Here is a 26,345-nt window from a genome sequence, read left to right on the forward strand (position 1 = left end):
ACAGCCTTTGTTCCTTCAAGCATCACACAGCAGCCTGCTTTGGTCTTTTTTTTTTTTTTTTCTTCCCCCCCCCCCCCCCCCGCACGCGTCTCTCACAATCACTACGACGCTATACCTGCATCAGCCCGAGGTGAACGCCGACGGCTCGGGGCACAAAGGCCGCCGCGCAAAGCCCCTCGGTGACGCGAAGCCGCCGCGCGAGGACCGGAGAGCAACGGCCCGGGCGCCCCCCGCCCCCCCGGGCGCACCGCCGGCGCCTCCGTAACCCGCTCCCGCCCTCGGCGTACGGGGGGAGCCTGAGCCACAGCGGGCGGGCGCGGCCCCCACACACGGAGCTCCGGGATGTCCGGCCTGCGAGCCCGGCCCTGCACGGTGGGGGCGGTTTGTTTGTCTCTGTTTTCTGTCTTTTGCTCCAGCCACCCCCTCGGCCATTCTTAAGGCGACTCCCCGCGCGGCGGGCACCCCGGCCCGGCCGCCCCGAGGCCAGCAGCTCGCGGGAGGCGGCGGGAGGGCGACACGGAGCCGGGCCGGCCGCGCGGGCGCTGCTGATGTGTCACAGTCCGGGCGGGCCGCGGCGCCGAGGGCCCGTAAACAACAGCGCCGGCCCCGCGCGCGGAGCACGGGGTGCAGGCAGGTCGCCCCTTCCGGCGGCCGAGGCCACTTCCAGGAAGAGCGGCCGCCGCCGCCGCCGCCTCCCGCCTCCCCGGACCTGCCCGCGGGCGGCCCCTCACAGGCGGGCGGCCCCGCGCGGACCCTCCCGGGAAGGGCGCGCCGGACGCCGAGCCACTCACCAGAGCCGAGGCGCCGCGCGGCCCGACTGACGGCAGCGAGCGAGCCCGGCGGGCGGCGCGGGCAGCGGTCAGGTGACTCACTCCCTCCCCGCGGCCGGCCGCCCCCTTCCCTCCGCTCCCCTTCCCTCCGCTCCCCTCCCCTCCCCTCCTTCCTCCCTCCTCCCCTCCCCTCGGCCGCAGCCGCGGCCGCCGCCACCCTCCCGGCGCCGAAGCCCCGCCCTCCCGGGGCCCCGCCCCCCGCGCGGCGCCAAGCCCCGCCCTCCGGAGGCCCCGCCCACCGCGCGGCGCCAAGCCCCGCCCCCGCCGCAGACCCCGCCCCCCGCGAGGCCTCGGAGCGCGGGCTGGGACCCGCCGGAATCCCCCGGGCTGCCGCCGCGGCTGCGCCCGCCGCCCCCGCCCGAGGCCCACGCGACAGGTCGCGGGGAGGGGACTGCGGGGCGGGGGCCGGGTCTGCGCGCCGCTCCCCTTTGCGAGCGCCGCCCGCCCTGCACGGGAAGCCCCCGAGGACCGCCCCCCCCGCCCCCGGTCCTCCTCCCCGAGCGAGGGCAGCGAGGACACGGCGGGCTGACAGCCCCGGGCCGCGCGCGCCGCCAGGACCCTCGGGCCCAGGTGCCGCGGCCACCGGGCGGCCCCCCCTCCGCCGCCCCTGGAGGGTGGCTGGGCGCCCAGGTTCGCGGGGCGGTGTTTGAGCTCGCGGGTCGGAGCTGCCGGGCGCACCAGGGCTTTGTGGAAAGCATCTGGCAGCCCTACTTTTTCTGTCTGACAAAGAAAGCAAAGGCATCCGGGCCAACAGGTGTTCCCCATAGGCTGTGGCTGCCAGGAAGCGGGGCGCCGGGGTCAGCGCCCAGTGGTGTCCGCCGGCTCCGCTGAGCCCTCGTGGGGCTTTCCTCCTCCGATGCTCATCCTGCTGTTTATCCAATTGTCAGTTTTAAAATTGTGTTCCCAAGCCATTTAGCACCTCTGGAGTGTAAAGCACTGCCTCCGCGAGAAGATGCACACGTGGCAAAGCCCAAGCTTATCGATCTAGAGAGACACGCTGAGCGCACCCCGGAGTCCGTGCCAGCCCAACTGACTGGAGTCCAGGCGATCCGTGCAAAGGGATTTAGCTGTTAGCTGTGAGTTCAAGTGGAGAGAAACCGGTGGCTGAATTGCAGCTGCACCAGGGTGTGTGGACTCATTTTTAAACACAGGAAGACAGCCCTGCCTGGAGCTGCCAGGGCCAAAAAAAAAAAAAAAAAAAAAATTACCAATCTAATAAAGTCGGTATTCTCACTTAGCATGACTGCATTTGTACTTGCAGGTTAGGGACATTTGAGTTACGTCCGGAATACATGAGAAAGGGACATGAGTGCAAGGAGTGAAGTGATTGACTCTGACTTCAAATCAGGGCAGGAGGTGACATTGCACTGGGTCTTAACTGGGAAGAACGGGGCCCTGCAGTCCAGGGAGGGAAGAGCATATGCAGCAGGCTGTTAGGCCAGAGGTAGGCAGACAGCACTCCAGACCGCCAGGGTTCATGGTGGGGTACAAACACTGAGAAATGAGAAAAGAACACAGACCAGGAAAGGATTTGGATTCTTCCACAAAGGGACAGTTTTTAAGGCTTTATTCTTCCATCCTAAGCCAATGAAATTATATTCTTCTTTCCTCCCACACTGTTCAGTGTCTTCTAGATGAAGAACAGATCCTCACCTCTGAGAGGAATTCTTCCTTCTTCACTTTATTTTTTTAAAAACATTTTATTTTATTTATTCATGAGAGACACAGAGAGAGAGGGGGGGGGGCAGAGACACAGGCAGAGGGAGAAGCAGGCTCCATGCAGGGAGCCTGAAGTGGGACTTGATCCCAGGACTCCAGGATCATGCCCTAGGCTGAAGGTGCTAAACTGCTGAGCCACCCAGGCTTCCCCCTTCTTCACTTTAGATAATGGTAGTGATATTTTCTAGCACAACCTCTGATATGCTTCATTATTTGAAAAGTCTTATAAATGTGCTGAAGATACCAAGACAGCTAGGAATGACCCTCAAATTTTAGTGTATCTATGAATCTCTGGGGTGCTTGTTAAAATACAAATTCCTGGGTCCTGCCCCAAAGATTTTGACTTCATAGGCCTGAATGGTACCCACGGATGGGTATTTTTAATAGTGACACAAGTAGGGACACCTGGGTAGCTCAGTGGTTGAGCATCTGCCTTTGGCTCAGGTCATGATCCCAGGATCCTGGGTTGGAATCCCACTTTGGGCTCCCAGCAGGGGTCCTGCTTCTCCCTCTGCCTCTATGTGTCTGCCTCTGTGTGTCTCTTGTGAAAAAATAAATAAATCTTTTTTAAAAAATGGTGTCACAAGTAGTCCTCAAACCACACTTAAGAAGTACTGAGTTAGAGCTTATGGTGTGTAGCACGGACATGGTAAAAATTAAAGAATGAAATAAAACCAAGTCAGAATGGGCCTCATACACTATGCCTAGGATTTGGCCTTTATTCCATGGGCCAACAGAATATAGAGATCTCCAAGTCATATGATTGTTTTTAGAAGCTAATTCTAGAGAACTTCATTCACTCCATTTCTGTTGCTTTAGCTTCTTTTGTCTTTAAAAATTCATGTGCTATCCAGTCAACAAAATTTGGGGGGTTGAAAAATAGGCTTTCAACTATGGGTAATTACCAAGATAAATAAACATAGGTCTCACAACTCAAAAAACTGCCAGTTGACACTTCTTCCCTCAGAGAGGATTGTGATTGAAGCCATAACTCCCCTGCCCCCAGTTGGAAGATTTTCATGGAAAATGAACATCTTTTTTTAGAAAACAATAAGGACTTCCTGGAATAGCATGGATGATCATGCCCTAGTGTTTACCTGATATCTGAAATAAAGGAGAAGTGGAAGGGAATGTAACCTACGGTTTGAGATGTACACAAAGTCTAAGAGTTAAAAAAAAAAAAAAAGACAGTATTGGAGAAGAACTAGAACTAGATCAGACAAGGGCCAAATTGGTGAAAGTGATGCTGCCCAGATACCAGATTTAATGACAACCAAAGTGGCTCTATGTAGAATCCCCCAATTCCATGAAGAATTCAAAAATCCCACGTAGAATTCATGTAGAATTCAAATTCCATGTAGAATTCAAAATTCCATGTAGAATTCAAAAATTCTTGTGACTCCAAAAAACACTTGGAGGTCATGGTGGACTAAAGATTGCTGTGAAGTTTGTGTCACTCTCCTCATCAGGAAGAGGAGTTTCTTTTTCATTCCCCTGAATCTAGGCTGGCCCTGTGGCTGCATAGCCAAGAGAACACTGCAGAACTTACGCTATGCCAGTTTCGTATCTAGTCTTAAGACTGGCATCTTCCACTTACTCTTTCTTGAAATGATCTCTCTTGAGACACATACTCTCAGAAACAAGTCACCGTGCTGTGAAAAATCTAGTATGTATCTCTCCAGTCAGTAGCCCCGGCAGAGCAGCCCACCGGTAGTCAGCATCAAATGCATCCTGTCAGTGAGCTGTCTTGATGTTCTGATGTAGTGAAGTTTATATGATTGCAACCCCAACCAAAAGAAGCTCACAACTGAACCCAGTCAACCCATAGAATTATAAAAAATTAAAATGATCGTTTTAAGCTGCTTAAGTTTTCAAGTAGCTTGGCTAAAGAAAATATATCAGGGTGGAATAGAGCCTGAAAATGTAGTTAAATTTGTAAAAGGAATCACAACCCCAATGATCAGGGGTGAGAGGGAAGTTCAGATCCATAAAACAAAATATATAGAAGAGACTTTAATTTTAAGCCTGATCTGACACTTAAAATTTCCCCCAATTACAGCTTAGTTATACCTCAAATTTCCCTCACTCCTTTGCATATATTTATTGAAGTAAAGAACAAGTTATTCTCTCAGAAGCTAATGCTAGACATTGTATTTATTATATAATAAATAAATAAAATTACTAAAGTTACTAAATATTTGATGCAAGTGCCTTTCTGTGGAGCCAGTGATATTTCTGCTTGTTGCTGAGTCAGAAACGGCACATACAGAGCCTTCAGCCAAGGTCACATGTCTGCAAAGAGCAGAAAAATCCAGCCTGATAGCTTTGTTACATGTATTTGTTGATGTTTACAACAAGGATTATATAGCCTGCAGCTCTTGATCTTTAACGAAAAATTGATGCACGTATTAAATTCTACTCCATAATATATTTGTTTTAATAAAAATGTTCTCAAAATTATGTAATATCACATATATAAATATACATATAAAATACATGTGTGAGTATATAAATATATTTACTGAAAGTGACACAATCAGGAGAGGCACTGTATTTTAACTCACCTCTGGCCTATACCTGTTTTTTCACCTAGAGCAGTGGTGTCAACAGAGGCCAATTTTGCCTCCCCAGAAAATAGGGTGTTGATAAGGAGGGGAGGGGGAGCTACGGATATCGAGTAGATAGAGACCAGAGATGCTGTAAACATCCTATAATGCACAAGACAGTCCCCATGGATAAAACACTTTGTGAATAAGCATACTATATCCCCCATTCACAAAGAATTCTCTGGCCCCAAATGTCAATAATGCCAAGGTTGAGAAGCCCTGACCTAAATGTACTCATGTGCCACTACGAGAAATGTGTATATATCCTTGATAAAGATGAGCTACATAATCTTCTGTAGCTTCCTAACAGCCAGGTCAAAAAGGAAACCTGATCACTCAATACTGAGCTAACTGGGATTGGGCTCAAGTGACCACAGTTAGAAAAAGAAGTACTGAAATCCTTGAGAAGAGAAAATGAGTACAGGCTGTGAGGGCCCCGCCCTACCTCTTACACACACACACACACACACACACCATTTCAACAACCTGTTCCCTGGACTGGGCTGCTGTAGGTAGGAAATACTTTGGAGATGGAGTAGAATGATGTCTGACCTCCAAGATTTAAAAGCTAGAAAAAGAGCTGTTGGATCAGAGGACAGATAGGCATATTACCACAAAGAGAACCATCACTTGGGGTTGCTAGATTTCCACTGCTGGCCACTCCAGAGTCCCTCTGGCCTTCTGCACCCTGCTCTGTGCTGCAGGACGAAGGTCTATAGACACAGAATCCATGGGTTCCCTGGCTCCCTCACTTCTGGCTTTATTTGGATAATGGGGGTCATTACCAGGAACATAGCTGTTTCTCTGTCAGACCATAGTTTGGCTGTAGTCATTTTCCTTTTACCAAAAACTTGCACTTTTGTCAGGTAACTATCACCTAGAGCTACAGCCAAAGCAGCATCCTTCTAGGACTGAGAGCTATACCTCCCCATCTGGGTTAGCCCCAGGGTGCATCACTGTCCCTTGGCGGGTTACCTGTCCTCACCCTAGTAAGTAGACCCATATGTTTCTTGCCAGTTCCCTGACTGATTCACCAGGCCAAGACTTGGGGGTAGCCAGAGTGAACATATGTACACATATAAGGAAAGTCAAAAGGAGGAGTTCTTCAAAATCTGAAGCCAAGAAAAGGGAGAACCAGAAGCATAAACACAGACACACATCTCTTGTGCTGCCCAGGGGGAGGGTGCAGTGGCCAAGGATACATATTTTCTTCCTGAGTACTATTTTAGTCCTGAGGACATTGGGAAGAGAGGAACCACAGACTACTGTGGTTTGGTTCCACTAGATCAGCCATCAAGGTCACCCTACTCACATCCCTCTTTGATTTTTTTCCGATGATTTGGCTACACATACATTTGCCTGAAATTATTCAGTTGGCGAACATTTGGTATACACTTGCTGGCAATATTCTCATCGTAAGCTAACACATTATCTTTGCGGTTTTCTTTCTGCCGCTGCAGCTTTGGGTGAGTGTGCATCCGAAAGACAGATTGACGCCAATGTATCAGCAGTTCAGGTTCCTGATTTGCAAGTTTAGAATGTGGGAACTTTCATAAGGTAAAGCCCAACATGGCTTGGTCCAGGTGGTACCTACTTCCTGGAAATGCTCTGTATATTCATCATTAGTGACTTCAGGACTGACCTTTAGTTAAACCAGGAACAGTGTATTCCCACTCACTTCCCTTTTCCTAAATCCCCTTTTTGGCAGATGCTCCTAGGTGTCTACCCAATCCCCCTTCTTCTTTTCTAACATAATTCTAGTTGTGCTCAAAAACACTTAAAAACACCATCCCAGACTCCATGAGCCATCTGGTCAACCAGATATAAGCAAATATGCATTCTATGGAACTTCCAGGAAAGCTCTAACTTTCCTGATAACAAAAGACCACATCAGCTGGTATGCACTTTTATACTCTGCCCTCCCCCGTCAAAAGACTGGAGGTGGAGCTCTTGAAACCATAAGCTAAGGATAGCAGAACAGGAAGCCAAAAGGAAGCTGAAGTCCTTGGTGGCTCCTGCGAGCAGTTCACCAGCTCCTGGTTGTGGGGTTCACTTTCTAATCATCTCAAAGAAAGAAAACTCTATTCAGTTAAGCTTTGGAAATTCAGTTTCTATTACATGAAGCCAAATGCAGTCTCAACTGATACCCCTTCTTCATCTCAAGGCTTCGACCCCATATCATTCTGTTTAAACACATGTGCTGAGAACCCCTGCAGACATGCATCCTAGGTTATATGGGAACAAATGGATTGTTAACAACACACCCAAGCTGCACATATGTATGACCCTGAAAGCTGGCAAATGAATGGCAGTCAATAACAGTATAATAGTGTTGAGAGTAGAAGGGCAAAAAAAAAAAAATATTCTGAAATTATGAATTATTATTGACTTCAGGATTGCCATCTCCTCTTAGATATAACTAGGTCACAAATAAGAAAACAGAGATGTAGAGAAGCTAGTAAAAATACTCTGATAAAATTCCAGGAAATGGCTCTTTGAAACATGGGACATCTGCCAAATGGGGGAAAAAAGGAAGTTAAAATCTTTCAAAACAATTTCATGGATTTAAGCTCTGCAAAAACACTGGGAGGGCATAAGAAATTACATGGAATTATTCTAATCATTTAAATTCTTCCTCTGTTATTATGCATTTTATAACTGAATAATAAAAAATCTGCATCATAATTAAAAGATTACATGAATTGAAAGAGGCAGATCCACTTAATGCAACCAAAATAAAGAAATATATGTTAAATCCACATCTATGCAGTGAAGCAATAGGAATGAAGAGATGTTGAATTCCATTTAGTAAAAAGAGGTATCTTCTTTCTACTAATAATTTGAAAAGTTTACCTAAATAAAAGGTAGCTTTAGAATTAATATTAAGGTTAGGGTTCTAAAAGCATCAATTTAAATTGATTAGAACACTAGAAAATTGCCTTCTGGCTAAATACAATTTCCAGAAGAAATACCATTGGGAATTTTTTTTATATCCCTCAGGATAAACAAGAAAAGGAAACCTAGAGCATATCTCTAATTAGCTACAAGTGCCGCTTAGGTTTCTAAAAACAAACTCTAACATAATTTGATTCTTTGTCCTTAGCAATGAGAAGTCAAGCATAAAGCCATTTGCAAGCACCACATGATGTGCCATAGAAAGGAACAAAAATAATCATAGACATTTCCAACAGTCTGTCTATTTAAAAGACAAAAGTCCATGTTTCTGTTATCAGATCCAGACGAATCAGGCATTGCCTTTTTTCTCTATGTGGTGCCTGAAATCCCTCGGAGATTAATTTTTGGGGATGAAAGTTTTGCATGTTCAGAAGTTCTCTGTTAAAGTCCTTTCGAAGGACAAAAACATTAAGCCACATTCAAGGACAATCACAATCACTCTAGAGAGAATAAATTTATAAAAATACAGCAGATAAGGTTCAAATACGTTTTGATGGGAAAATGGAACAGGGTATCTAGAATAGGAAGCTATAGCTGAGAGCCATGACAACTTTGAGGGTCTTAAGACGGGGAGGGCAATAGAAGAATAAGGACTGCTAAGCAGTAGGACACCAACAGAGACTAATTTGGAATTATTGAGAAGAGTTGGCACAACTTTTGGAAACAGTGGTATCTATTAAGGTTTTTATTAAAAATTCATCTTTAAATATGATGTTGAGAATAAGATCTACACTGGGGTGCCTGGGTGGCTCAGTCAGTTAAGCCTCTGACTTCAGCTCAGGTCGTAATCTTTGTGTCCTGGAATCCAGCCCCCCATGGAAGTCAGCCTGAGGTTCCACACTCAGAAGAGAGTCTACGCCTGCCCATCTCCTGCTCAGACACAGGCACGCATGCGCCTATCTATGCGTGTGCGCAGTGCTCTCTCTCTCTCTCTCAAATAAATAAATAAATATTTTTTAAAGATTTTTTAAATCTTTAAAAAATGAATCTTTTTTAAAGATTTTTTTAAATCTTTAAAAAAAAAGAAAAGATCCTGAGAAATTATAAATTCATCATTATTAGTAGAAAAATAAAGTACAGTAAATATAATAAAAGTACAAGCAGCAGGAGAGTTTCAGATATATCTATCGTGATCATGGTCAATATGCTAAACGTATGTGAGTATTTAATACTTGATAATTTATAAACCATTTTCATAGATTTTGTTTCATTTGATACACTACCCTCTAAGGTAGGTAAAACAAATTATCCCATTTATAAAATAAGGAAGTCGAATTTTTGGCACAAAAGCTAGCAAAGGTTGCCACGCAGCTCTTTGTGTTCTTTGACCTTTCTTCTACCTGAAACAGTTTTCCTGCGGATCCCACAAATAAATACAGATAAATAAATAAACTTGAATCCATGGATCTCAGTATTGTCCCATCATGTTGAATTATATGCTTGTTGAAGGCTTTATATTGCACAATGTGCAGTGATACCCTTTATTTTTTTATTAAGTATGATTTTTGATACTTATTCACAAATTTCTACAAAATTTGCCTGTCAACTTTCTCTTGCAGTATGACTTTTAGGGGATTTTTTTAAATCACTTTTACCTGTAATGGTCAAACACGGCAAAATCTTGGCCTCTCTGGCCAGAGTCCTGCTGGGAGGGACCACAGAACAAGCCAGGGATGGCCTAGAATAGAAGCTGCTATCTAAATCAACAGGTCCAGAGACTAAGTGTCTATATTAGTCTTGGGTACTTATTAGTCCAATTCAAGCTGGCAGGGAGTCATTGATAAGAACGTGGATGGAACACAAATTAACATAGGCTGCTCTGGGAGGGAATTCCGTCCTCTTGGAGAGGCATTTCAGCATAGTGGTGACAAGCATGGGCTCTAGAGCCAGATTCCTTAAATCCAGTTCTACTACTTTACTATTTGGGCTTGTTTCCTCAACCATAAATGAGGATTATGCTAATATGCTTCACTAGCCTAGTTGTAAACATTACATAAGTTAATATACAGACAGTATTTACAACAACACATAGTTTAAGTTGTATAAATAATCAGCTTTATTGTAATGGAAGCCAAGAATATTTTAGACATGTAGTCAAAATTAAAAGCAATGGAAAAGCAGAGATCAGGTCCTGCCAGCACCGAACTTGCTGATTCTGAGAAGGGACTAGAGAGCAGAAGAGAAAGATGAGAAATCCAACTACCTTGGATTTTGTAGTTTTGCACTTAATGTCATGGGAAGGCTAATCATGTATCCATGTGAAACTACCCAAGAACTCTTTACCCTAATTTAAATTTAAATTTTAGTGATTAACTAGCATAATGCTAGGTTTCAGAAGAGAGAATGTATGTGTGCTTTGAGATGAGCATCTTCTAAAGTGAAAATAAAACCATGGGAACAGCTTGACAAGGAGAAAGCTGGGGTTACAGTGAACCATGTCGGTGTTCCTATCTAGCCCTTCAGACCCCTTTGACCATTTTTGGGCCCCTCTATCCTTTCATGTGCTTCTCCTCCCAATGGCCAGCACCTGCAGCTCTTCTCTAGAAGACTTTTCAGTCTGCTGAAGCTACTCCCCCCCCCCCACCTCCACCACATGCACAGATCCAGAAATGCCTGGGAATCAACCTACCCTAGGTGATGGTTGTTGGTGGGCTCAGAAATATAAAAGCCAACTCCCTTGCCTCAGGTCAGCCTAAGTTTTTCTCCAAGTACCCTGTGAGATCACTAAGTCTACCTTCTGTAGGGCTCCCTCCCCTTCCCTCTCCTTCTTCCTCTATTTCCTTCCTGGCTTCCCCAAGGAAGAAATCATAAATAATAAGTAAATCATGGGCATGTGAACCTGTGTCTCAAAGGCTGCTTCTGGGGAACCTGACCTAAGACAGAACTAAGGATACTTTTGGTCTTACTTTATAATTAATGACTGGTATTAGGGAAGGCTCCGGGGACAGAAGATCTGAGTTCAAGTCTTGTCTTACCACCCTCTCTGTATCTCCTTCTCATCTGTGAACATTTTCATTTAATTCTCCTTGAAACAACCAAGAGCTATCTTAGATTGAGTCACCTAGGTAGAGGAACAAACCAACATTTGATGAATGCTGGGCACAGGGCTAGATATTATCAATATAATCTTCACAATGACCAAATGGGACATATATGCCCATCCCTATTTCATGATGAAGAGTTTGCCCAATATTACACACAGTGAGTATTTAAGTTCATGGAAGTTAATATAGAATGTACAATTATAGGAAGGAATCACCAAAACAGGTAAAATTCCATTGTGTATAATGTCCTTAGTTCTATAAAGATGCCCTCCGTTCTGTTCTATAAAAAGTATCTGCTTGCACATCTTCCATAGCAGACTCCAGTAGGTATTGAGACAGTGCAAAGACATTTGAAACAGACCTTACTGAACAATACTGGTGAGAGATAGTGACTCGAGGTTTCCAGGAGCAGAGAGAGAAAAGGGTGTGGCTGAAGACTGATCTACTAACCATCACCGGCAAGACAGAAACTAGAGAAGGGGCAGGGGGCTCTCATGTTCAAATATGGTGGGAAATCCAATGAGGTCAAAAAGGAACTGCTGGAGAAATGGAGACGGAGACTTCTGAGAACAGTGGTAATCATCATTTCCCCTGAGATTGGCGCCAGGAAGAACTCTCTGCAAGTTGTGATTAGCATAATTACCAGGGTAAACCAAACAAGAACTCAAGTGTGTTAGGCCAGGTCCTCCAAAAGGCAGACACCCAGACGGGATTAAACATTTGATTAGGAGGAGTGCGGATGTGAAAGGAAGTAGGGAGGGAGCCAGAAAAGACTGACAGAACTGTAAGACTCCAATACAAGTCTGACCTCAAGCAAAGGAGAGAGGGGAAGGAGGTTGCATGAAGTGTCCTCGAAATGGGGTGCAGGCTAATGAAGGGTCAGCGAAACCACCAGGAAGTCCTTGAGTCTGTTCTGACACTAGTAGGAGTCCTGTGGCTACATGAATGGTTCTGCCTTAGTATCCCCCACTGCACTCCATCACTGTCCGGGAGCAGCCCATGAGAAGTGTGGACTTGAACAAAGATACCATTGAATTTCAAAGTTTAGCTGCTGTGACCCTCAGTCAATTACAACTGTGCCTTGCAGTGGAAGGTCTAGGAGATGCATTCTCCTGGCTGCTTTATCAAGTTCCCAAAAGTCAAGTTCCCAAAAAGAATGCTATAAAGCTGCATTCTTTTTATTCTCAGTGTTTCCCAGAAAAATAATGCAACTAGTCACCTTTTTTTCAAAAGCACTTATGGGCAGCAAACCCTATGCTGAACACCTCATGCATTTTTTTTAAAAAGATTTTGTTTATTTATTTGACAGAGAGAGAGAAAGAGTGAAGAAGCAGGGGGACTGGCGGAGGAAGAGGAAGAAGCAGGCTCCTCACTGAACAGGGAGCCCATCATGGGGCTCAATCCCAGGACCCTGGGATCATGACCTGAGCCAAAAGCTTATGCTTAACCAACTGCACCACCCAGGTGCTCCCTCACATATTTCTTCTCTTGTAATCTTCACAGTAGCCCTGTGAGAGAAAAACTATTACTTCCCTCCAGGGATGAGGAATCCAAGGCTTGGAGAAGTTAAAGAACTTACCCATCAATACAAAGTTATTTAGGGGTAATACCAAGATTCAACCCCAGCATTCTGACTTCTGGTGTTGGTCGTCATACTATAAATTGTAACAATAGTACCAACTTTGGTAGTAGATGAGGTTGTCCTGAGAATTTAGTGAGCCAGTATATATAAAGACCCTTATCATAGTTTCTGGCCAGGTGGAAAGAGCTCAAGGAATGTTATTTGGTAGTTGAGCCAGGACTCACATCCAACTTTGATCAATGTTAACATCTGTACTCTTGGCCACTGGCAATGAACAGTCATCCGTATAAATTCAGTATTTTGATCAGATAGCATTAGAAACGCTGAAGAAGACATTTAAAAAAAAAAGAGAAAGGAGAGCTATAACTAAACTTTCTTTCAAGAAATAGTATCAGTCACACAGATAGAATTCAATGATAGCAGATACTAGAAAGGTAAGTCATGCTTCCTTTGGTTCCCTAGGGAAGAAAGTCATGCAGGTGTGGCCTGTCTACTACCTATTCATAAATAGAAAACGGTAAGATTTATGAGACTGTCAATGGAAAAGGTTGAGACAAGTTACTCTCTACATTCTTTTATAAGAAAGGGGAAAAAAATGTTTGCAGGAAAAGGCATCTGGACTTCTGCTTATGACCAAGATGGAGTAACAGGGACAAGATTTACCCTCTCACCAGAAACAGCCCCCCAAATCAGAAAACAATATGAAACAATGGCTTTTAGACATTAGATTCTGACAACATAGGTCAATACTCCCTGAGAGAGGGGAGCTAAGTCCTATGAGTGCTCCAGACTACTGCCCGGAGGGAGGGAACCCAGGTGGAGCCTAGTGGTCAACTTGAGGAGATGGAGATAGGGCAGACACCGTTAGTCTAGAGAAACCAAGGCAATTGGAATTCACAGAGCAGAATGCTCCAGAGAGGGAGCTACACAAAGAGAGAACTCTAGCAATCTGCAGAGGGCCCCCCTCAGTCCTCAGTTTAATAATGATCAATGCATGTCTGTGAGGAAAATGCTGGAGGACAGGGAAAGAACCACTCAAAAGGAGCAGAGGGAGCAAATACTGGAGGCTCATAAAGCCTGGGAATAGTTCAGGTCTCTACAAGCCAGAGTGGAAAAGTCTCATCATCCATGAGGTATTGAGCAGAATACTCAGAAGGTAATTACTTCAGTAGGGGGGCAAAAGTGGCCCTAAACTAAAGGCTGCTATGGTCTCATTCAACGAAGCTTAGAAGTAAGCCTTGAAACAATCATACTGTTTTCATAGCTGCATCTCAATAAAACTCAAGAATATTTATGAGAATAAAAGATATCCAGCACCCCAACAGGTAAACCTCACAGTAAGTGACATCCAATCAAATATTACCAGGTATATATAGAAGCAGAAAATAGGACACCGGTAATGAAAGAAAAACCAATCAATAGAAAAACATCCAGAAATGATAGGGATACAAATGATAGAATTAGTAGATAAGGACATTAAAACTGTTATTGTAACTATATATTCTGTATGTCCAAGAAGATAGAGGGAAAATTATATGTTATAAGTGGAGATGTGACTTATTGATATGATCCAAATCCAACTTCTAGAAAAAAAAAATGATGTCTTAATGAAAATTCCATCAGCGGGATGGCATTAGCATCAGATTGGACAATGAGAAGAAACAAGTAGTTAATTTGAGGACACAGCAACAGAAGCAATCCAAAATGAAATGGAATAACCCACTGGGAAAAGAAATAAACAGAGCATCAGTTAACTGTGGGACCTCAGCAGCCTAACATTCATGTAATTGGAGATCCTGAAGAAAAGAAAGGGAAAGAAAAAACAATAAAAATTTTCCAAATTTGATGGAAACCAGAAACATATACATCTAAGAAACTCAAAAAGTCTCAAGCACAGAAAAAGGCATTTTAACTGTAGAACACAAAACAGATCTCAGGTGGACTGACTGCACAACCATAAATGTTGTCAAAATAAGGAGACAATACCTAAAATCATATTCAAAACAATTAAAAGTTTTTATTCAGGAAGCCAGGTAAAGTAAGAAACCTCCACCCAACCAATACACAAACATATGAGGTTGTATATAAGGAAGGAGCAATCAGAAATGTCAGAGATAAAATTTATATACATTAAATTGTAGAATGAAGTCAAGATGAAATCCATAAAAAGAATGGCTTAAATATCTCCTATGATAATGGTAAAAATATCACTATCCCTGACCTCTTTCTAAGCTTTAGACCTGTACTTTCAATGACCTCCTGGCATCTTCGTGTTCTCAGAGTTTCTTAGCTCAGTACTTGCATCATATTATCATACTACCCACAATACCCCCTCTTACTCCTCACCTCAAATTCCTCCACTATTGATATTTCAATCTCCATAAATGGTATCAACTGCCTTTTTCCAGACTATCTTGTCCCCATCATTTACCTCTGGCTTCCTCAAAACCAATCACCAAAGCCTGTGGATTTTACCTCTGAATTATCCTTAATATCAAGTAGTTTTCCCCTTCATGTCTATTCTCACTGCCTTGGGCCTTCATTAGTCCTTTTATTTTAATGTAATGTAAACTTTTTATTGAAACAAACCATACAAATAGAAAAATGCACAAATCATAAGTGGACAATTTAAAAATTTGAACAAAGTGAAAATACACCTGTTTAACCAGCATCTAGATCAATGTAAGAATTTTTCCATTTCCCAGATGACTCCTTGATATTGTCTCTAAATAACTACCCATTTCCCCCCAAAATAACCACTATTCTAAAACCTCACACAGCAAATTAGTTGTGCCTATTTTGTAAACTTCTGTATAAGTTGAATTATGCAGTCTATGATCTTGTATCTGGCTTCTTTAGCTCTGCATTATTTTTGCAAAATTCATCTCTGTTTTTAGGAGTAGGAATCATATGCACATCTCATTGCTGTGTATGAAGAATGTACCACAATGTATGCATCTATTTTACTGTTGGTAGGCATGTGGATTATTTCCAGTTTTGGGCTACTATGGATAAACTTGCTCTGAATATACCTGTAAATGTTTTCTGGTGAGCTTACCCACACATTTGTATTGGATATAAAACTAGGAGTGGGATTGCTAGGCCAAAGGGTATTTTTAAAAAACACACATACAAAGGGTATGCAGAGGTTCAGCATTAGGAGATACTACCCAACAACTCTCCAAAATGGTTATTGAGTTTACCTTCCTGCTACTGGTAATGAGAGTTCCAGTTGTTTCACATCTACCAAAACATTTGGCATCATCAATTTTTAAAGTTTTTCCATTCTGGTAATATGTACTATTTCTTTATGGTTTTAATTTGCATTTCCATGATGTTAAACCTCATCTAATAAATGTATCAGCCGTTTCAAAATTCTGTTATGTGAGGTCTTGCTTGAGTCTTTTGCCACTTTCTATTTTATTATCTGTATTTTCTTAATGAGTTCTAGGAAGACTTTTTTTAAATATATATTTAGGATGCATGTCCTTGTCAGTTTTCTCTCATCCCGTGGCTTGCCTTTCAATCTCTCAGTTGGATTTGATTTCATTTAATTAACTGTCTAGCAATATAATCTATATACAATTAACTGCACAGATTTTAAGTGTATAGTTCTGTGAGTTGTGACAAATGTATACCCATGTCCTCCTCCCTGCTCTCTCTTTCTAATTACAATCATTTGGGGAATTGATATTTTAACAATCTTGAGTCTTCCAATGTACAAATATGACATAGTTCATCATTTACTTAGATGTATTTCAGTTTCTCTCAGCAATGATTTTGTAGTTTACAATATATTGGAGGTAATAGCCAGTTCACTAGGACAAGAAAAATAAATAAACAGAATGACAAATGGATAGAACCAAAACTTTATATTTAAACAGCTGATATGTTTTTATGTAGAAAATTGTAAGAAAAAATTTAACTTACAAGAATTAGTAAATGAATTTGGTGAGATCACAGAATATAAGATTAAGATACAAATATCGACTATCTAACACACATTTTGTTACACTTATTCTTACCATATTATGATAGTTGATGGCATTAGAAATGGTATTGTTTTTAAATTTTATTTTCTAGTTGTCTGTTGCTAGTATAGAGAAAACTCTTTGTTTTCCTACCTGCTATTATCTCACCCTTAAGAACACCATTCTCAAAGCCATCCATTTACTTATTTTTTTTCTGACTACTTACTTTTAAGACCCAGCTTGAAAAACCTTCTCCTGACTGGAAATTTCCCCAACCTTCCCAGGAAAAATGAATGGCTCTGTGCTACATGCTTCTGAGAATATCCAACATGAAAAATAAATTTAAAGAAAAATAAAAATAAATTTTTAAGAATTAGGAGACTTTTGTTAAAATGATGTTAACAGTCTCAATCTTTAGAAATTATCTAATGATTGTTAGCCAATTATGACACTCAACATAGAGTTATAGCTCTTTTAAAAATAGAAGCATTCAATTGAAAAAATATAAGTGATTAAAGAGATAAAATAGTACTTTAAACTTTCAAAGGTAGATTCATCTTTTATAATTCTTTTATTTTCATGATAAAGTTGCTCACTAATGAACCTAATATTAATTACCAAACTCCAATTTTATTATCTACTATGCTAAAAAAAAAAAACCCTTAAGCTTCCATTGTGTATTTAAAAATATTAACACTATAATTTTTAAAACTTAAACTACAAATTACTTCTTTTTAAGGTGAAATATTTTTTAAATTTAATGGGATGGCAGTTAAATGACAAAATGTTTTAATTGTCTCAATAAGAAAAATGAAATATAGAATAAAAAGAAATATTTTAGGGGCACCTGGGTGGTTCAGTCAGTTAATCATCCGCCTTCAGCTCAGGTCATGATCCCAGAGTCCCCCAAGTCAGACTCTCGGCTCAGTCCGGAATCTTCTTCTCCCTCTCTCTCTATTCCTCCCCCAACTCATGCTCTTTCTCTCTCTCTCTCTCTCTCTCTCTCTCTCTCTCTCTCATTCTCTTTCTCAAATAAATAAAATCTTTTTTAAAAAAGAAATATTTTAATGAAGGCTTATGAATGCTCTTCAAAGAACCATCAAGAAGAAAGTAATGTCATTTTGTATTTCTCTCTTTTACTCTTTGTTTTTGGTCCTGCTTTCTGGATAAAATCTATTGCTGGTGATTGCCTTCCTTTATGTAGGTCAAGCTCTTCTAATTCTTCTAATCTAAATGAAGGGATGAACAGAAAGGGCTCAGCACAATCATTAAGTGCTCAAAAAATGGCAGCTATTTATTCATTATATAAATAATTTCTAGAAATTAAGGCTTCCAGTAAGACATAGCCATAAATAATTTAGAGGTTTTAACTGAAACAATCAATTCAAAAACTGAGAATTGGGAAAACCTTTAAAAGTAGAGTACCTGAGTGGCATAGTCAGTTAAAGCATCTGACTCTTGGTTTCAGCTCAGGTCGTGGTCTCAGAGTGGTGGGATCCAGCCCCAAGTCTGGTGCAGTGCTCAGCAGGGAGTCTGCTTGAGACTCTCTCCCTCTCCCTTTGCCCCCCCCCCACTCTCTCTGTAAAATAAACTAAATCCTTTTTTTAAAAAAACTTAGAAGTTTTCACTAAAAATATAAATTCAATAATTTGTAGTCATGCTAAGTTTAAGTCTTTTGCCATTTTTCTAATGACACTTTTAATATGCCTAAAGGAAAGCTACTTGTGTCTTAATTAAATGTTTAATCTAAGCCCTGTCGTTTACATTATCTGGCATATGGAAACTGCAAAGCTCTTGGTCCTATTGAGATATCTGAGGACCGTTTATATCAAACAAACAGTGAAACATAACAGAGCAAAGAGTTATTTTGAAACAATTTATTATTAACACGTGAACATTAAGATGCTTGATATGAAGAAAATAATCACCGGAAGCATGGCTTTAAAGAACAATAACCAATTAACTTTGTATTATGTATCTGTTGCTGTATAACAAATTCCTGTAAACAATAGCTGCCCAAAATAACAATAAGCACTTATCTCAAAGTTGCTCTGGTCAGACCATATCTATTTTGTGTTAATCTGCTCCTCTTAGTATATCCACAAGAATGTAAATTTTGAGAAGCATAATGCTAAGTGTGGAGGCCGAGAAAATTAAGGCCATTCCACCTTCAGGTCAGCGTTAGCACAAGTACAGCCATCCCAGGCCCCTGGGAATAACAGCTGAAATTTACATTACTTCAGTTACAGGAAAAAAACAGTTTACAGCTTAACACCCTAGAAAGCCCCATATTAGAATGAGAACAGAGCTCAATGCCCTTGAGAGCCCCATATCATGCCCTTGCAAGCCCCATATCAGAATGTAAACAGAACTTGAGAAATTCCTCCCCCCCTTCTGGATGTCCCCTAGACCAGCCCATAAAACTCAGCTGAAACCCACCTCGGGGTCCAAGTCCCTGCTCTGCTGTGTCAGGTATACTTGGGCCCAAGCTCGAGCTTGTAAATAAACCCTCGTGTGTTTGCATCGGTGTCGGCTCCTTGGTGGTTTCCTGGATGCGTAATCTTGGGCACAACACTAAGTGATGAATATATCTTAGATTTACTTGCACGATGTCAATATCCATTCTTGGAATAAAATAATTTCACATTGGAAGTATTTTTAAACAACTGTTTCAAAAGGCTTTTTACATACCACAAGTTTCTTGAAAAATAGGTGCTTTGTTATGGTTGAAATGTCATATTTGCTTCGAAGGGACAAAGTAAGTGTGTTTATTTGTCAAAAGTGTGTGCTATATGGGATGCCTGGGCAGCTCCGTGGTTTGAGCATATGGCTTTGGCTCAGGGTGTGATCCCAGGATCGAGCCCTGCATTGGGCACCCCTGGAGGGGCTTGCTTCTCCCTCTGCCTATGTCTCTGCCTCTCTCTCTCTGTGTCTCTTATGAATAGGCAAATAAAATCTTTTTAAAAAAAATATGTGCTGGGGGATCCCTGGGTGGCTCAGCAGTTTGGCACCTGCCTTCCGCCTGGGGCATGATACTGGAGTCCCGGGGTCGAGTCCTGCGTGGGGCTCCCTGCCTGAAGCCTGCTTCTCCCTCTGCGTGTGTCTCTGCCTCTCTCTCTCTCTCTCTCTCTCTCTCTCTCTATGTCTCTCATGAATAAATAAAAACAAAAACATGTGCTATACAGCATGGTTCTAACAATGGTTTATCTTTACAAGAAAAGTGAGCAAATCTGTCTTGTTTGTATGATGCATGCTATCTTTTAATGCATCTTGTAACTACTTTGGTTGAAATTAAGGCAGGAACTACTCTGCATTACAAAATATTTTCATGATTTAATAGTTCCACCTCTGTGATTGCTTGCCAAGTAGACATAAATTCTGACCATCCCTGTAGTGTGGTTTTGCAGAATTTCCCATCGAAAGGCAAAATATTTTTCTCTAACCTTTGAAGCTGGACTTGGCCATATGACTTGCTTTGGCCAGTGGGCGATTAGCAAAGATGATGTAAGCAAAGGCTTAAAAAGTGCTTGTGCACTGAGCTTCCTCCCTCTTTTCTGCTCTTTACTCTTCACTGATTATGAGATGTACAAACTAATCTGCCAGAGGAGAGAGACCATGTAGAGCAGAGATGGATCATCCCAGCTGAGCTGCCCCACTCCGCAGCCTGCCAGCTTGTAGGTGAAGATATCCTAAACCATGCAACTCCATATGAGTCAGCTCAGACCAGAAGAACCACTCAGCCTACCCACAGAATCATGAGAAAGAATAAAGGTTGCTGTTTTAAACCACTACGTTTTGAAGTGGTTTGTTATTCAACAAACGCTGCTTGATACACTCCATCTCAAATACAATGTATTACACACTCTATATTTGAAGGTCTTATTTTTGTAAATTAACAGAAAAATGACTTCCCATAGCATGTAAGTGATAATATGTCCCCAAATTCTCAAAAATAGACCAATGGTGGAAAGAAACGCTTGTTGACCCTTCTTTCCTCCCAGTAGCACATATTCCTGGACTTCCTGACCACTGAAGACAGTAGTATTAATACGCATATTACATAGCAGTAAAGCTTAGTTTATGTGTTTTTAAGGTTTTTTTTTAATTTTTCAGTATTAGTAAAATTAAATAAAAATAGAAACTCTAGGGGATCCCTGGGTAGCTCAGTGGTTTAGCACCTGTCTTTGGTCCAGGGCACGATCCTGGAGTCCCGGGATGGAGTCCCACCTCAGGCTCCTGGCATGGAGCCTGCTTCTCCCTCCTCCTGTGTCTCTGCCTCTCTCTCTCTCTCTCAATCTCTCTCTATGTCTATCATAAATAAATAAATGAATCTTTAAAACAAAATAGAAACTAATATTTCCTCCATTTACCTTTATTTTGGAGCTCAGTGGTCTAGTGAATAGTGAAAGTTACATCTGTTTTTCTGCTTTCTTTTCTTCACCTTGTCTCATGCTGTTGAGAAAAACGAGAAGGGTATGGTAATTTCTATGTATCCTTTCACCAAATATCTGTCCCATTCATTTGATGCTATTGAATTAACATCTGATACTATTCAATATTGTGTTAACTATCTTTTGGAGTTTACATTGAAAGTAGCAAAAGAGGGGAGCCTGGATGGCTCAGTTGGTTAAGCATCTGCCTTCAGCTCAGGTCATGATCCCTGGGTCCTGGGATCCAGCTCCACCCTCCCTGTCCCCCACCCCCCAATTCAGCAGGGGGTCTGCTTCTCCCTCTCCCTCTGCCTGCTGCTCCCCTTGCTTGTGCTCCCTCTGTCAAATAAATAAGTAAAAATCTTTTTTTAAAAAAGGAGCAAAATAAAGTACAATACTGAGCTCACAATTTTGTGATAATTATGTTGAGACTCATTTTTTCAGATTCATCCTTAGTGACCTAGAATGACCAACCCTTCCAGTTTTCCAGGGACTGTGAGGGTTCCTGGCATTTGAGACTTCCAGAGCTAAGCCTGGGAAAGTACCAGGCAAACTGGGATGAGTTGGTCGCCCTCACCAATGACCCTTCAGCTGGCTTTCAAAGGACTTGAGTACTTTGATACTTCCTTTTGCCCAGTGACTTCCGTTTGAATTTCTCTGTGCAAGAAATTTTCTCAGGAAAATGAGAAGGGCAGTGCAAAGTAGGGGAATGTTGGGTAGTTTTCAGTTTTCTAAATGATTTTAGGGAGAAACGTGCCATACCCTTTACTGAAATAATACCTCAATATTCTGAGCAGTAATTTCTTAAAGCTGTAAGGTGATTGGGATGATTCTGAGAGGTACTTGTTAAAGGGAACTTTCCTCAGAGAGAAAGGTTAAATAAAATCAGATGGTTTATTAAGTGACCCGGATAATTGTGAATCTTCCCTTCAAAATGCAAAGACAATTATTTAATTAAATGTTTAAATAATGCTTGTAATTGCCATACTAATTTAAAGCAAATTTACACTGAGGTTGCATTTTTATATACTGTACATATTTTTGCAGCAAATTTTAAAGTTCCTTATGTAATTAACCTCACAGTATATTTTGATTTGTTTTATTGGAGTTGAAGCATTAAATTGTGCATTTCAAAAGAGGATGTAGAAATCTTACTTATAGCTCTTCTTTTATGATGTTTTGGTCAGTGCAATGAATCATTTCATGGTGAATCAGCAGTATAACCCCCAATTATATCATTAGTCCTATGAGAAAATACTGTTTTTAAATGATGAAGTTCCTGAGAATACACTGCCAATAAAAGTGGGAATGTTTTTATATTATATTTCAAAATGCAAAGTCTTTATTTTCCACTTACATACATTTACTCAGTGTGTGTGTGAGAGAGAGAGAGGGAGACAGAGAGAGAGAGAATGGAAGGGAGAGAAAGAGTGAATCCCAGCCACTAGCAACAGAAACTTGGTGTCTGCTATTTCAGTGCTTCTCAAACTTTTATGTGCACATGAATCACCTGGAGAGCTTGTTAAAGTACAGATTCTGATTATAGGGTAGGTTTGAGGTAGTTCCTGAGACTCTTCCTTCCTAACCATCTCTCAAGTGACACCAATGCTCCTAGGCTGCTGACCACCCTTTGAGCAGTGAGTTCTAGTAAGTCTATTGGAAGCTGAATGTACCTCCCCACAGCCATTCTTATGGTTTTACCCTGTCGTACCTTCTTCTTTGTTTTTAAAAATCATTCATTCATTCATTCATTCATTCATTCATTTGAGAAAGAAAGAGAGAGAGTGCATGAGCAAGTGGAGGAATACAGGCAGAGGGAGGAAGAGAATCCATGAGCAGAATCCCTGCTGAGCATGGACCAACATGGGGCTCGATCCCAGGACCTTGAGATCGAAGGTTATGACCTGAGCCGAAACCAAGAGTCAGCCTCTTAACTGACTGAGCCACTCAGGGGCCCCACCCTGTCATATGTTCTTAATAACATAATTCCCTATCTTAATCATCCTATTTCTTTATTAGGTGTATTGTCTGTCTCTCAACTGAGCCCATGAAGGCAGGGACACTTTTTGGCTTACTGCTGTATCTCTGGTGGCAATGACATGATGAGCTACTATTTCTAAATTAGATATTTTGGTTATGTAACATATTTTCATGAAGACATGATATGTGTACCATGTAGATATCAAGCAGGGTATTGCTGATTAAGAGCATAGCTCCTAAGTATACTACCTGACTGTGGGACACTGGCCAGTGACATAGTATCTCCTGCTTCTCTGTCACCATCCATAAAATAAGAGTAATAATAGCCACACTTACAGCACTATTGGGGGAAAAGATGCCTGGCATGCAATAAACATGTAAATATGAGCTTGTGAGCTTGTGAGCTATAATATTTTACCATGGATAGGTATCTGTATTTACAAAACCTAGAAACTTCTGAAAGGCAGCAGGCATGTCCATGTTCTATCTGGAAGAGATCCAGACTGGATGGATGATTTTCAAACTGTGCTTCTCAGAGAAACAAGGGGTCTGAGTAAATCTACAAAGGCTATCCCCCAAGAGTGGGTAGACTGAAAGGCACACAGAACCGAGCAATCAAGATTCAGTCCCCCATCACCACGATCACTCAAGCAAAGCAGCTCCACCCTCTCTTACTACACACTAACATTTCAAATAGACTTCCCAAACACGTCCAAAGGGACGTGTTGCTTTTTTAAAAAACTAACTTGAAAAGCACAGCACAAAGTAACCTCCAAATCTTTATTTGGCTCTATAATCTCATCAATTCCTAAATATCAGTTCTTAAGTAGCACTGCTGATGACTCACAGCACTGTTGAGGAGGTCTTTGGGTAAATCTCTGATATATTAAGATTTTTGTATATTATGCACTGATTAGATTATGTTACTATATTATTATATAATAGATTGTGTATTGATTATATATTAATATATATGACATGAATTACTGATTGAGGCTTAGTAAGACCAGTTTCAGGAAGGTAGAAACCATGACTGCTGACTCCAGGTGGACTGAGAATGAGGAAACAGCCTCCAATCTTCAGACAAGTGGCTCTGGAGCAAGGGGTTGGCCTCTCAAGTGGGTTCAAGTTCAAAGCAAGATTCTTTAGAGGAAGCTGGACAAATGCAGGCATTGACTTTTTTAATTCCTGTGTACTCAATTCATTTCAGCAATTGGCTTGTTCAGTTGGGTGTTCCTGCTCATTCTTTAGACCAAAATCTCAGCCATGGCTGCCGAACAGAGTCACCTGGGGAGTTTTTAAACAATACCAGTTCTCTGACCAGTTGACTTTCTTGGAAGGGAATCCCAGGCAAGGGGTAGTTACTGATGCTGTTGTGGTCATTACTGTCTTAAAGCTGTGCAGGCAATTCTAATGTGCAGAAAGGTTTGAAAACTGCTATAGACTCTTACGTTTTGTTTCAAATCAAATGTCTAGGATTTACATCAATGAACTGTTAACTCAAAATATATTAAATCCAAATTTGTTAAATTTGCTACTTAAGTAGTTGTTGTTTTCAGTCCTGTTGTTGTTTGAATGGGATGTTTGTTAAATCTTGTGGCCAGAATATTCAGTGAACAGATTTCCAACTGTATAACGAAATTCCAGGAAAATATACTTAGAGATGTGGGAATTTGCTTTAACAAAAATATACTTGCCTTTAGATGGGAAAAAGATATGTACGGATAAATACATACATGCAGGTACACATATAAGTACATTTAATATGAACACCAGCTTGTTGATCAATTTACTTAAATATAAAAGCTAGAAACTGGAGGGTGAACAGAAGACTATTTTTCTAAGGTCCCCTCATACTAAACTTTGCTTAGCCTCTTTTGGAAGCACAGAAATCAGCAAGAGATGTGAAAGAAAGGACTCCAGTGCTGGGACACCCTGGCTTACATGCTGTCTCTGCCCTTCACTCTCTCGTTCATCTTCCTGAACTCTGCCCCCCATTTCTTTATCTAGAACTGATGCACCTATTTCTTATGGACCTTCTGAGATATAGATGTGATAATAATTATGAACAACCCAGCACAGTGTCTACCATATTGCAAAGACAAATACCTCTCCCAATAATGACAAAAGTAAGAGCAACTAATGTCCATGTATCACTTTCTATGTGCCATGAGCTAGGTTATGGGATCTCTGTGCATCACCTCACTGAATTGTAATACAACTTAGCCCCTCTTGTAGGACTTGATCTCTCAGTCTCTTAGCAGGAGATAGAAAGAAGAATGAGATTATAGAGTAAGGTAAAGTTTATACAGGCTCCATGACACGGCAAAGTCTAGGGTCCACCTTACTACCTGCTGTGAAACTACACGATGTTTGTAATATATCACACAACTTTAAAAGAAGCCCCAACCCTAAATAGCCACATGCACTTTAAACTTCCATTAAATATGAAGATATCAGATCACAATTATGACACGTGTAAAACTGAGTATGTTTACTTTGTAAGCTTACTATTATAGATATAGCATGAGGGAAGTTGGAAGTGCCCTCTAGGTCATTGGCTTGCAGGAGGACCCAGGGGTCCTTGCAGGGGCCATCAACTTGAGAGCACTTAAAGCCCATATACACTGCTTCAAGCAAGGACATGTTTCCTACTCATCCCTTCACGTAGTTGGTATTACATTGAACACTGTCTCTCTATCCAAAAAGCTGTTTCCTCCAGACAGAAATAAAGTGAAGTCCAAGAAAATATGATACAATATGATTGTCATTTAATTAATGTTTTTCTTAAAATAATGAAAATGTACATGCTTCAGAAGGTCACCTGCAAACATCCCATATCATCCACATCATTACCTTGGCATAGTTAGCTCAGTTACTAACCTCTAGCATTTCTGAATTGCTGCTTATTCTAATCTTGGTTCTCCCTCTGGTCTAAATAATTTGAATTCATGCTGAAACTCCTCATTTAGAGGCTAAGATTCACAGAGCTTTTCTGGATTCTCAGCACCTTCGTGTCCAAAGACCCGGCAAGCACTTTCAGCTACATTTGATCTCCTTTAAAAGTGTGATTTATAGCCAGACTCTGTGATTTATGATGAAAAATATTCCTTCCAAGTTTCTCTGCCTCTCCCTCCCCTTTTTCCTTTCCATGCCTTTCACTCTCTCTTTCCCCTCCCCCACCCTGACTTGCCTCTCATTTCTGGACCCAGTAAATGAGAAATATTA

The 26,345-nt window shown here is 41.6% G+C and overlaps 1 protein-coding gene across 3 annotated transcripts in view; it reads right to left on the reverse strand.

Annotated features, from left to right (window-relative positions):
• The window catches only part of BACH1 (BTB domain and CNC homolog 1), a 63,353-nt gene extending 42,194 nt beyond the window's left edge, over positions 1-21,159 (reverse strand). The window contains exon 1 of one of the 3 annotated variants that reach the window (XM_041734962.1): positions 21,078-21,159. The gene's annotated coding sequence lies outside the window, so the exon portion shown is untranslated. Of the gene's footprint in view, positions 1-115; positions 253-791; positions 917-21,077 lie in introns of those variants that run through there. The other 2 variants (XM_041734963.1, XM_041734964.1) reach the window with 2 other exon arrangements.
• Between the last annotated feature and the right edge of the window lie 5,186 nt (positions 21,160-26,345).

This window comes from Vulpes lagopus, chromosome 20 (assembly GCF_018345385.1).
Source record: "Vulpes lagopus strain Blue_001 chromosome 20, ASM1834538v1, whole genome shotgun sequence".
Classification (NCBI taxonomy): Eukaryota; Metazoa; Chordata; class Mammalia; order Carnivora; family Canidae; genus Vulpes; species Vulpes lagopus.